This window comes from Python bivittatus, unplaced genomic scaffold, assembly GCF_059951505.1.
Source record: "Python bivittatus isolate LINGU-HERP-01145 unplaced genomic scaffold, Pbiv_v1 ctg000480_np1212, whole genome shotgun sequence".
In the NCBI taxonomy this organism is placed as follows: Eukaryota; Metazoa; Chordata; class Lepidosauria; order Squamata; family Pythonidae; genus Python; species Python bivittatus.
The window spans coordinates 14,510,339-14,523,485 of NW_028277075.1; the positions used below are offsets into that span (position 1 = coordinate 14,510,339).

At 37.3% G+C, this 13,147-nt stretch overlaps 1 long non-coding RNA gene across 1 annotated transcript; it reads left to right on the plus strand.

Annotated features, from left to right (window-relative positions):
* Nucleotides 1-1,582: 1,582 nt before the first annotated feature.
* On the plus strand, nucleotides 1,583-12,464 carry LOC148214919 (uncharacterized). The gene is made up of 3 exons (XR_015796903.1): nucleotides 1,583-1,785; nucleotides 2,178-2,267; nucleotides 12,341-12,464. It is a non-coding gene; the product is annotated as an uncharacterized LOC148214919 (long non-coding RNA).
* Nucleotides 12,465-13,147: the final 683 nt, after the last annotated feature.

The window sequence follows — 13,147 nt, forward strand, 5'->3', positions numbered from 1 at the left end:
GTCACAAGCAAAGCCAGGACTGGTTTGGTACAATTGCATCACTTGTTATATTCCCCCCTTCCCGCGCTTTTTCCGCCCCGCGATCGCGTTACCGCTGCGGATTATCGGCCCCCCAATAATCCCTCTTAATTGTCCATGATGGCAGGTTCGGTCAGGGTCCATTGTCCTTGATTGACAGTTCCCCCCCGGCTTGGGTTGGTTCCCCTCCGTTACGTGCAAGCCCGAGGCTTCTGCGTTGTGTGGCACACTTGTTTCACTGCCTGCGGCCCCGTTCATTGTTGGCTCGCGCCGTTATCAGTGTAGAGTTAAAACTTCCGCTGCGGTTTTCCTGTTTGGCTGGGTGCAGGTGGCCCATTAATTAGCGGCGCTTTCAGTTCCTCTTTCCCTCGCTAGCTGCCGCCGGTGGAGTTCGCGTGGTGTGGCTGAGAGCTTCCCCGAAGCCCCGTGCTGACCGAACCTGACAAGTCCTTGCTTATCTGGGTGTTGATTGCTGGCAAGGAGATTTGGTCTTTTTATTTCCTTTTTTATTGACTCTTTTGAATAGTGTGTAAATGTTGTTTATTTCTATGTGCCTGTTGATGGCTGATTTGTCTGAATACCAAGCTTCCAGGAATTCCCTCCCATTTTTGCATTTAGCTTGGTCTAAGATGCTGACAGTTTCCCAGATGAAACTACGGTTAAGTCTCTCCATGTGCCACAAGACCAAGGAGTTTTCATTGTGTCCTCTGACTGCTAGTTGGTCCCCATGTTCTTGTTTTGTTCTTGCAGATATTTTCTTAGAAGGGCTAGTTTATATATGTGCATGGGCCAGGAGGAGAGTCAAGGAGTATGTATTGCTTAGAGTTTCAAAACAATTGCCTGACTAGTTCCTCAGGTGTCCAGATCAAGGACATATGAGAAAAATGTACTTAACCTCTCAGTCTCATTTGCTGGCTAAATGGTGATCTGGATCAAAAGAAAGACCTTTCATTGAATATTTGCTTGTTTGGTCCATTTTTCTTACTGCAGCATGTACAAGTGGTCACTGGATTCATATGCAACAGAGGTGTTGAAACTGGATTGCTTATTATAATTAGGTTTTGTATATACTAGACTGAGTTTCTAAATGGTTTATCATAAAAGTGGATTGCTGGCATGCCAATAATGGATTCAATGGATTTTTGATAAACCAATCTGATTCACATTATCAAAAATTGAATCAATTAAAAAATGACCTGAAATAACTGGTCAGATTTGCCCTGTTATTAACAAACAGACTTATTCCTAGTGCAGGATTAGTAAGCAAAATAGATGCTGCTGAATAACAACTCATATGAATGTTACTATATAAATAGCTACTTTACTAAGCTGTAATGATATGTAAACTATTTGGCCTGGCCAAAAGGAACATTTTTTCCCCCTTTCCCAATGGTTTACTTTTAGAAGGGGAGAATTGTTTAACTGAAAATATACTAATGGAAGCGGAGAAGATTTTCTTTCTGTCTAATATTTTTTGGAGGAGAGTCATCTTAAATTCAGGCCTAACTTTCTCTTGGGTAAACGAAATCTGGGTTGCTAAAAGAAACACACTGACCACATCACTTCTAAAGTACATGTTGATCATAGCAATTGCTATGCCATGGAAGAGATGTTCCATTTTTTATTTGCCAAATGCCTACACTTCCTTTGGTCATGATCCAGATGTGTTGGACTGCAGTTCCTGGTACACAACCAGCATAGTTGTGTGATGGGAGCTGTAATCCAACAAATGTGGAAGGCAGCTGGTGAGAAAATCTGATCTATACTGTAAGTGCACAAAAAAATTGTAGATTTTTCTCTAAAGTGGTTATTCTTAAACCTCTGAATGCTCAATCTGCTATGAACTGCTCCAATCATCACAAATTACACATTCTATTGTGATGTGTTTTTCTTTGAAATACTGTCTATTGACTTTGTTCCAGCTGGGTTTTAATTAGCTTTTTGAATAGTCAAAGGTATTAAGCTTCAAGAGTTTGAGCAACTGATTGCATTCTTTAACCTTTAAGAGAATCCTATTTGTCCCTTTCAGCAATAAATGTAAAGCTCTGCTCCCTTTGTATAACCAAATGATGACTTTCTAAAACAATGTGGAAAGCTTTATTGATAACTATCAATCATGAAGTTCATGCTTAAGGTTTTGTTACTTTCGCAACATCTAGATATCCTGATGATTAATAACCAGTTATAATCAATTGGTATTGGCCTTAAATTCTTCAAGTCATCCTGAACTTCTTGAAAGAAAGCATATGGTAAGTTTGGTATACTTCTATTATTTTTAGTTCTCTACTTGTAGACATTTTTGCTCAAATGCTGAAACCTACAGTATTTTATAGTCTTTGCAGTTTCTCTCATCTTCAGAGAATAAATGCTGGCACCTTTTAATGGTACGTAAGAACGCATTTTCCAGTTATCTAGATTAATTATCCCATTCCCTTTTTAAGAAAGGAGAAAATAATAGCTATTTAGAAATGTGTGTCAATCACTAAAAGTCCTGGCTGATTTGCAAACTGTTAGTCCAGATGGTAAGTTGTACAAGTATTTTAAATTGTTCATAGATTTTTTTCGCTATCTATATTTATAAGGTCTTGCAAACTACAAATGCTTTGTAGACATTTTCTGCTATATCACTGTTAATGAAGATTGTCATATTATCTTTTTAAAATGGAAATAATCTTGTTCTTTGATATATTGACAAACCTGATGCAAACTTCTCAAATACAAATTTCTTTATCAGCTCTGACAACTCTCTTTTAAAATGTGACTGCTGCTGTTTGAGTATAACTTTCAGTAGTGTAATCGCACCCCCACCCCCAGGGTTTTGTGGATTTTTGATTAGAAAACAAAAGATGGTTGGTTTTGTTTCTAGCCTTTACCCAATGACAAGTCCAATAACAGCAGAATTCTCAAATTTTGTTCCAGACAATCGCATGATAGTTTTACATTCTTAATAACCGCACTATTGATAATGCAATGGTCATAGTTGTATTTAACATCCATCTTTTAAATATGGCATCATAACCATCATCTGTGATATACAGTATTTGAAAAAAAAGATAAGCTCTGACTCAGACATCAGACATTAGACCACAGAAGGATCTAATGCAATTGACTAGCCCTCAGGACTAGTAAAAAGAAGCAATTTTTATTTGAGCTACAGTTATAGTATTGCCAAAAGATGCTGTGATCTTAGAAGCATAAACCTTGGTGAGATGACAATTTCATTTATAGTGTACAAAAATAAAGACAGCAGAGGATAGGGTGTACTCTAAGTAAATATAGCTATTCTCAAAATTGATTTCTGTAACATTTAGAGATCCAGGATATAGCCAAATCCTCTACCCTTTTCCTTAAATTGAACTGTTGCCGGAAATAGGTTTTATCCAGCTTTAGATAGCTTAAATATGATGCAGGTTCATAAGGGCCAGTCCTACTGAGGGCTTTAACCATAATAACTAAATAGAATTTTTATATTCTGATGTAATTTATCAGGTACTTATCTTCTGCTTTCCCAATTAGAACCCAGCCTGTAAGATTCCTAGGAACATCTAAGACTGCTGATCTTGCAGAGCACTGAATTTAGTCAGATTGACAAGTCTACTTTCAGCCATGCAAATAATATGCAAAAATCTGAGGCAAATGAATAACACAGTATTACTCAACTGAGGAAATGCTTGGGTTCATTTTTTTTCCTGGAGGTATCTTTTGTACCTTATTTGCAATTTCCCAACTGATTTCTTCTCTTGGGAATAAATATAATTGAGATAGTATCCTTTCAAATAAGGGACTACTATCTATACTCTCAGTCCAGGGTTCTTAACTAAGGCAAAAATGACCAGGGTCACTGTCATATTTTGAATGGTGTTTTTATTGTCAAAAGAACTACATGGATGTGTCCATGAAGTCACTAGGAGTCACGTGGTGATAGGTGTACCATTGGAAAACCTGAAGGGCCAGGTTGGGGACAGATCTTCCTAGACCAAGTCCATGTAGTCACTAAGAGTTGACACTGATTTGATAGCACATAATTATCAATAATTGTACAGAAACTTACTTTGTTTCACATTCCATAGGGGTTTCTCTCCAAAATACCTTAGCAGAGGTAGACAGAGACATGCTCAAGGTTAGCCTATGAGATCCATCTGTTTGAAGAGTGGAAACTGAAAGTTCTGGGCTTAAGACTATGTATTATCTGCAGGAGGCCATGTCTCCCATTGCACTGCTTAAGTTAAGTCCAATCACTGCACTTTCATTTTCTTCCTATATAGAGAAGAACATAGAGAAATTCACATGAATGATAAACATTCATGTGAAAGAACTAAAGCTAATTTCCTTTTTCATTTGTTGCACAGCAGCAAGGTATAGCATTTAAAAAATTAAATGTATATTGATAACCACTGAGAAATCTACAAAACATCAAAATAGAAAAGATCATACAAAAGTTTTAGCCCAGCCTTTGGCAGTGGCATTTGGTCCCAGATCAGATCTAGCTGTGAGGGCCATTAATAACATAGGCTCCTGAGGTAGTGGTCATATATATTGCTTTTCAATAGAATTGTCCAATTCAAAGTCTATCACGAGGGGCCATAAAGACTAGATCAACCTAGAAGGAAAAAAGTGAGAGTTTGTGAGTGCTTCTAGATTCAGTTCTGTCTATGGAAACATGGGTGGCAGTAGTAGCCAAATTTTTTTTACCCACTTTAATGGAAACATCCTATCTTAGGAAAGTGGCTTTAGTGCCAGTTATAGATAGACGGGATTGCTATAACACATTTCAGATACCAGTGCCTTTGACTGAAAGTCAAATGCAGTTTGGTATGACAGAATGATCAACCTAAAATGCTGGGTAAACAGAAAAATATTATCTGGCTTTGAAATAATTATAAGCTCCTCTGTTGGAATGTATTACACAAACAGATCATTGTAGCAAAGAAGGCTCTTTGCCTAAATGTCACATAATGCGGAGAAGGTATTTTGATATTGCTTTTGCAGATGTTAAAACATGAACTGAATGATTTAAGAGAAAGCATTATTTCAGGCATTTTAAGTCCCAAGGTATTTAGAACTTTAAAAATAAGTACCAGCATTTTAAATTTGGTCTGAAATCAGTCACTAATGTAAATCCTTTATAATCAATATAATATGATTCAGTTAGGTCTCAGATGTGAATATTCATATAGCCATGTTCTGCACTATCTGAAGATTGCAGATTGTCTTCAAGAGCAGGTCCACATATGATATACTACAATAGTCCAGTTCGGAGATTACCAGTGTAAGACTACTATATTCACTAGCACTGAAGATGTTACCTAGCTGGGTAATGAAACGTTTGCAAGAAAACAATTAAGCTCAGAGAACCCCAAGGACTCCACAGTTCAACCCTGAGCTACATATATTCTCTTCTATTGGTACTATAATATTCAGCCTATCCCTCTTCAGGACTTGTCATAGCTGCTGAACAAGCCAAAACTGGTAAAACACATTTCAAACTACCAAGCTTCCAGTAACAACACTGGATTCACTAGTACCCCTAAGCTACGCATCTGCTCTCAAGAAGACGATAACCTTTATAGAACAGATTGCACCTTCACTCCCCAGATATGAAAACGCTACGTTATAACATCTATTCAGTAGTTTGATTCAAAGCAAGGCCACGTTCTGAAGTGCATGTGCAAAGAAAACTGTAGATGTTGGTAATATCTTATCCAGTAACTATAAAACAATCTCTTTAAAGCAAAAATGTTCATTGATGCCAACACATAAAGCACACAAAAATCAAACTGTTCTAACAGATTTTTTGAGAAATAGCAAATACAACAAATCCAAATGATTTTACTGTAGTTGGCCAAAGTTGTAATATGGAAGTAATTAGCTCACACCGGGAAAAAAGAATATAATGCAGGTTAAAACAATAACTGCACAGAAACAGATTCAAGCAATATAAGTAGCAGTGCAATGTATGTGTCTGAATGAAGTCTAGATGCAGTTGGAAAAGCTTGGTTTTAGAGGTCTTTTATCTGGGTTTCAGATTTCAGAGATTTACTGTAATTACATTAAACTGGATAAAATAATCAGAAGTGGGAGTGGGGTTTGTTAGAGAATAGTGAATGTAAGCAAACTGGGGTGGAATTGTATTGAAATATTAGAGGAGAATGAGGAAAAGATTTCTAAGAGGGAGAGTTTGATAAGACAGAGGACTTGGAAATGTCATGAAAAGTTTATTTCATTCTGTAGACAGGAGAGCACACAGCAAGAAAGTATTTTTCTATCCTTCCATGGTTGGGATAACTGTGTTCTTAATAACTAAATTATGCCTTGCATTGCAGACCAGGAAGCGTATCCCACAATTTCTCTGGAGGACCCTGTTAACTGATTTTGCACTGAGCCAGTTCTTAGATGATGAATCAGATCATCTAAGAGCTGCCTCAGAGAGCCAAAAGTAATATGCAAGTAACTTTGAACTCCAGACTTACTACAGATAAGGCTTTCTGAGATCAAAGGACTGCTGAGCAACTTTCAAGCCAACCTTTATTTAAATCAGAACTCAGATGAGTTGGCTGTCCTCCAACACCTCAGGTCAGAGATCAAGACAACCGAAAGTCAGAGGTGAGGATTCTGGAAAAGCAGGAAAGCAAGAGCAGACCATGAAAGAAATGGAACAAAGGAGAAACACCTGAACCTTTCCTATTTATTCCACTTCATTAAACTTTGCATCACTAGTTTCAACCATCATTCTTGATTGTGTTCTTGTGCTATTTGTATTACAGCACTTTAAAATTCCAGACAGATAGACCCTGATATTTGATTGATGACTGAGTTCTGACCTATCTTACTCTTCATTTAGGCTTGATTGCTGAACTGAAAATAGAAATTTGTCAGTTCCTCTCACTTGACTACAGTTCTGCAGTTTTGTACATCTGCAGTCAGGACACCCATGTACTTGGGTAAGGGACCTACATGTCTGGCTGTTCAAACAAGGGGCAGCTGACTAGCTAGACTTCACTCTCATTCTGTGGAACAATGGGAACTTTCTCCTTGGGGTTCAGTTCTCTTGTGGATTAAAAAAAGTTTCTTGGGAATAATAGTCCTCCCTGGACAAGAGCATAGTCTCCCTCTTTCTCTCTGTGGGACATTTAGAAGAAAAAATAGTAATAGTTGTGCCTTGTTAATCCAAGAAGAATTGGTCCCAAAGTAACAAAATTCTGGTCTTTGGTAATTGCAGTTATAGTTTCCTATACAAAGGGAACAATAGCTAAAATCACCTTTGAATGGATTTAGTGGAAGAGAACAAAAAGTCATTTGATTCATGAAAAGGAAGTATGATATAAGTAGAAGAAGCTAAAAAGAAAAATATTACTTTAGAGATACGTGACCTTTCCATGATTACCTCATTAATTCTGGAAAATTCAATTTCCCTTGGATTGCATATGCCCAGGGCTATTGATAAGCAAAATAGTCCAGATGCCTGATTTCCAGATGTGTTTGCCAATGGCTAAGCATTTAGTCAAACATGCAGATTAATCAAGACTTCTTTTGCACAGAGGAACATATTAGCATTTCTTTAGCAATTTGATTAGGCAGACAGAATCTTAGACAATACATTAAGATATTTCATGGCTCTTGGGATTCAGTCAGCTACCACTCAGTTATAGCTGACCTTTTAAAAAAATCTTTCCAGAACCAAAGCTGTGTTAATAAATTTAAACCAGAGTTGAAAAACTTGGGCCAGGTAGGGAGGTCTGCTTATGCCGAGAGGCAATTAAATAAAGACTTTTCCCTTTGCAACATAACCCATACAGCCACTGTCTTTCTTTTTCAATTTATTGACCTTATCCAGTCCATTACCGAATTCTTTAATTCCAGAAATCCTTGGGACAAATCATCTTAACTATTACAGAGATGGATAGGCATTAGCAGTGTAAGTTTTGTCAAGATCTCTGATAATAAAAACTGGATCCAGAGAAGCATCCAAATTAAAACACCAGATGAAGAATATTTCTGCAGAATATGTTGGGTAATGAATATGAGACAGCCCTGTGATTAGTGGAATGGCAGTCATAAAATCTCAGGTTGACTCCCTGTATTGGCCTCCAAATGGATTGTTAAGTTCCATAGAAGTCTTGCTCAGTTCTCTGCTACTACAGCAAAAGACACCTTAGCTACTCATGCAGGGATACCTCTGGATCCCTAATCTATTCTACAAACCCCTAAACCAGGTGAATTACTATCATGGTCTCCTGGTGAGAAGGATAGATTCCTAAGAGATGACAACTATGTAACACCCCCTCTTGCCATAACTCTCCAGTTGATATTGGTGCTGCTTTATTTATACAGGAGAGCAAAATGGAACAAACAAGCTATAGCTCATAAACAAAGTCATAGTGCTACATGTCAAGCCGACACTTTTATCCAAGTGCTCCATTACCAAATTAACAATCCAACCTCCCACAAGGGGAGCTGTGTAAGAACATTATTCAGATGAGTACAAATGAACTGCAGCAACCCAGAACACCAGAAAAAGGAAACAGACCACCTATATACAACATCTTCCAACAAAATGGATACCTACTCAACTTTATCAGAAAGTGCCTGACCACTCAACCCACTGCAGCACGGCCAATGCAAGCTATGAAAAGGATACCACTACCATACATCAAAAACATCTCAGAAACAACCAACAGACTATTGCAACCACAAAGCACCATCATAGCACACAACCAACTAAAGCCCTCCAAAACATCTTAAGTAAACCAAAAGACCCAGTGGGCCAAGAAGAAAAAAATGAGTCATCTACAACATACAGTGTAAATACTGTAATAGCCACTATGTTGGACAGACAGGAAGAAGACTAGCAGAACACATCAATGAACACCAACTACTAGTCAGAAGACATGCTGAAAACTCCTTAATCTCACACCACATGCACAGACTCAACCATACTTTCAACTGGGAAACTGTGAGCATCCTAGACGAAGCTAAATCCAAAAATGCTTTGGAATTCCTGGAAGCTTGGCATTCAGACAAATCAGCCATCAATAGACACACAGAAATAAATCATATTTACACACTATTCAAAAGAGACAATAAAAAATCTAAGAAGGAAACAAAAAAACCAGAGCACATCTTTTCCAGCAGCCAACACCCAGATAAGCAGGGATTGACACCAGGCATCAAGCAGAAAACTATACCCTAATCATCCCACCAACACTGGCAGGGCAAGCTACTGTATATAAACAGGGAGAAAACCCACACTCATTAGCACTGAGGATGTTAGCTAGTTGGGTAATGAAATATCTGCTAGCAAACAACCAAGTCAGAGAGCACCTAGGACCCCACAGTTCAACCATGAACTACATACAGTATATTCTCTTCTATTGAAACTTCTATCCATGTTAGTAATTTCAGTTTTTCTCTCTCTTCCATGTAACAAGTGCTACAGCACAATATGTAATGTAACATCATCATACTAGAAGTCTCCACAGTTTTATCTAACACTGTTGGTTGCAATGACATCACGTTACCTATTGCAAGGGAAAGGTGACAAAGTAAGATGAAGAGCTGATTACAATATAGCAATGCAACCTGGAACAAATTTGAAATGCAGTTATGCTGCCCTATATCCATCCATATACTGTATTGTTTATACACCTATATCTATTCAGTTATTTGCTGTTATAAAATGTATTAAATATGCAACAATATCCATCATTTTTGTTCTACCTAGATAGTGAAATTTCATATCCTCTTTGGAGAATTGATTCGATTACATTAAAAGCTGAGCATGAAATTTCTTATTCAGATAATGTAATGAGAGAGCTTGTATTAGGTTAAAATTGCTCATTCTTTATAAGGAGGTTTATGAGATCAAGAAATGCTCTAGAAAATCCAGGAATTGTGGGCCAGAGCAATTTCCTTAGTGCATCCTGTATGATTGCTGGAGCTTTTCCTGAGAGGGTCAACAACCATTTTGAATAATTAAGTGGATGATACAAAATACTACATGAAAAATGAATTTTGAAAATGTTAAAAACCAACATGAACATTCTATAGCAAGCTGGTGGAGTACTGAATAGATAAAAGCATTTTAATTAATAGTGGCTTCCCATTATCAGCTGACTGGCTTCAGGGTTTGTCTTAAATCAACTAAGAAGGGTTATCAAGTCAATGTATCTAATTATGCTTGGGAATTTTTAAAAAATGTATAATTTACAGAACACTAACATTTATAAAATGTAGATATTAGAACAGAAAATTCACATATACATACTGCTGATGCTTCTAGGTCATCATTCATTTCTAAGTGTAATAGAAATAAACAGAACTGTTTTTCAACACCACAGATGGAACAATAATGGGAAATTATTTACAGAATCTTTCCCCTATGATATGTAATGTACCAAAGATCAGACATTAATCTCTGGTTATCAGTATAACATTCTAAAAGAAAACTGACTTAATCATATTCTCCTTTACTCAGTCAGTTATGTCATTTGTGCACAATACAAAGATTTCTATACTTGCATTACACGGCCCAGTTTAGCCATTAGATATTCCTAGTGCTTTAATTAGCTTGCATGGATGTTTCTTGTCCACTGTACAGGTTACTTACATATTTCATCCAGCCCACAATAATATAGCTCTGGAAGCTGACTCTCAAAAGCTGTGCAGTATCCAATGCAAACTTATGTATCAATATGTAACATATACTAAATGTGATGATTATATAAAATGATCTAGAATCAGAGGAAGCATTCTTCTGAATATCAATTTGAGAGTGCTATTGCCTTCAACTCTTCTTTGTCCTGTATGGATCTGGTTAGCCTTGGTGTAGAGCAGAATGCTGGATTAGGTAGGCTTTTTGGCTTATCCAGTAAGATTCTCCTTATGTTCATGACACTGCAGTCAAGAAGTGACTGAATAAAATCAATCATCAAATTAAGAGAATGGCAACATGTGGCAAAGATAAAGAAGATAAATAAACAAGGACAGTCTAGGACTCCAACAAGCTAACTAACTAGGACTCTAACAAGCTAACAAACAGGTTTTCAAGTTGAGTTCATCTTTTATTTATAAGAAAATTAGTTACGTTTCTGTCTTATTTCAAAATATTTAGAGAACATCTTTTCTGTTCCTTGGTTCTACATGACTTCCTTTTTTACTTTAAAGGCATTGACAACCAGACAAATGTGTTATGTAATACTTTATGATGAGAATTTATGGAATGACTAGTGAAGGTGCTAGCAAACCAACTGCCAAAAAAAGAAGAAAGGATTAAAACATGTTTGGCCACAGAAGACTTTTTTTCTTATTTTGGTTTGCTAATACAACTGATTGGTAGGAGAGAAGTCTCTAGTGCCAGCTCGTATACAAAGGGTTTGGCAGCTTGTCAGGCTGGAAATAGTAGGTGCTTACATTTGTCATCACAGAATGAGCAAGGGCTCATGTACACTCATACTGATGTGTAAATGCAGCCTTGGAAGTTTGTTACTGAAAGTAGGAGTAGCATTGGCAGTGTCTGTCTGATGGAACAAAAGGGGGTTCAGCATGGCAAACAAGTTGTACTTTGGGATTCTGATCCATCAGCAGTTCTGCCAAAATGCCAAAAAGTTGAAAAGGAGCGGTCATTGTTTCCAATGAAACATGCTGTGCTTACATATCCAGTGCATGGTCTGTGAAGCACTTGCAAAAACATCCTTTTCATTCAGATTATTCCCAGACTCTTTATCCCAAATGTTCAGCAGCAAACCCCACAGGTTGAACTAGTAATTTAATGTGCTGTAAGGCTATGGAAAACAAACTTTCTGTTGAGCCTTTAGAACAGTGTTTCTCAACCTCAGTAGCTTTAAGATGTGTGGACTTCAATTCTCAGAGTTCCCTAGCCAGCATGGGAGTTGAAGTCCACACATCTTAAAGTTGCTGAGGTTGAGAAACACTGCTTTAGAGTAAGGTGATCTATGGATTGATTTACTACAATTAGTAAGAACAGTGAGAAAGACTACATTTAAATTACAAAACCATTCCCTAAGGAGAGATGGATAACTATGTGGTAATTGAAAGCGCCACCTAACATCTCAGGGAAGCTGATCTCAGTGCACGATGCAACGTGGGCAGGAACATGGCTATTTTTTTGCTAGGGTGGAAGGAAAGGTTGGGTGTATTTAACTATGCTAAATCTGACTGGCTTATTTCATAATGTTCATGTGTTCTCACTTCAAATGATCTATGAATGTCTGATATTTGTGCAGTTGATCTATGTTTGTCTGTCTATCAAGAAGTACTTGAGAAATGGACTTTCTGTGAGTGAAAGTGCTCTTATTGTTTGCAGAGAAGCACCTCTTCCCTCCAGAAGAGGGAAAAGCCATTTTTGCTACCTCTTCTTCAGCAACCTCCTGTGTTACTTCAGAGAATCCCTTAACCCTCCAGAACAGATTATTCTGGGAACACAGAAAATGGAAGGAGAAAAGAAGAATCCATGAACATGGCTTTTTCTTTTGTGAACTCTGGAGGAAGCTAATGTATTTATTTTAAAAGTTTTAAATTGTATGTTTTGCATTGTGCACATTAAGAAAGATAAGCTTAGGATTTTAAAAGCTTTTAGCTGCTAGAGAAACATGGAGAATGAGGAGTACTGATAAGATTCCCTGGAGGAACAATTTAAGAGTGGAATCCACCACCAGTCAGTCTCTGCTCAGTCCATTAGAATATACTTCTGGAGGCATAGCACAAGCCTGGAATTTCATCTCTGTATCTCATAGCACAATGAGGAATATGAAGCTTGAAATAGAAGTGGGGAATTGTGGCCCCCCAAGAGTTGCTGGACTACAACTCTCAACAGTGAAGTTAAAGAAATCTTTTTAATAATTATTAGAATTGAAAATGGAGGAATAGAAAAAAAAGAAAAGAAAAGGCTTGTAATTTTGAAACTCCATTTTCCATTACTAGATTTTCTGTAATTGAATTATCATCACCGTCGTAACTTTTTAGAACAGTAAATAGGCTCAGGCTTAAATAAGGAACTCAGTAGTAGTTCCCAAACATTTGACCTGGCACAACTTGACCAGGATCTTTGGCTTGTAATCAGCAGAAGATTCTCAGATCCAGTATGGCTAGATAAGAATCTTTATTGCATACT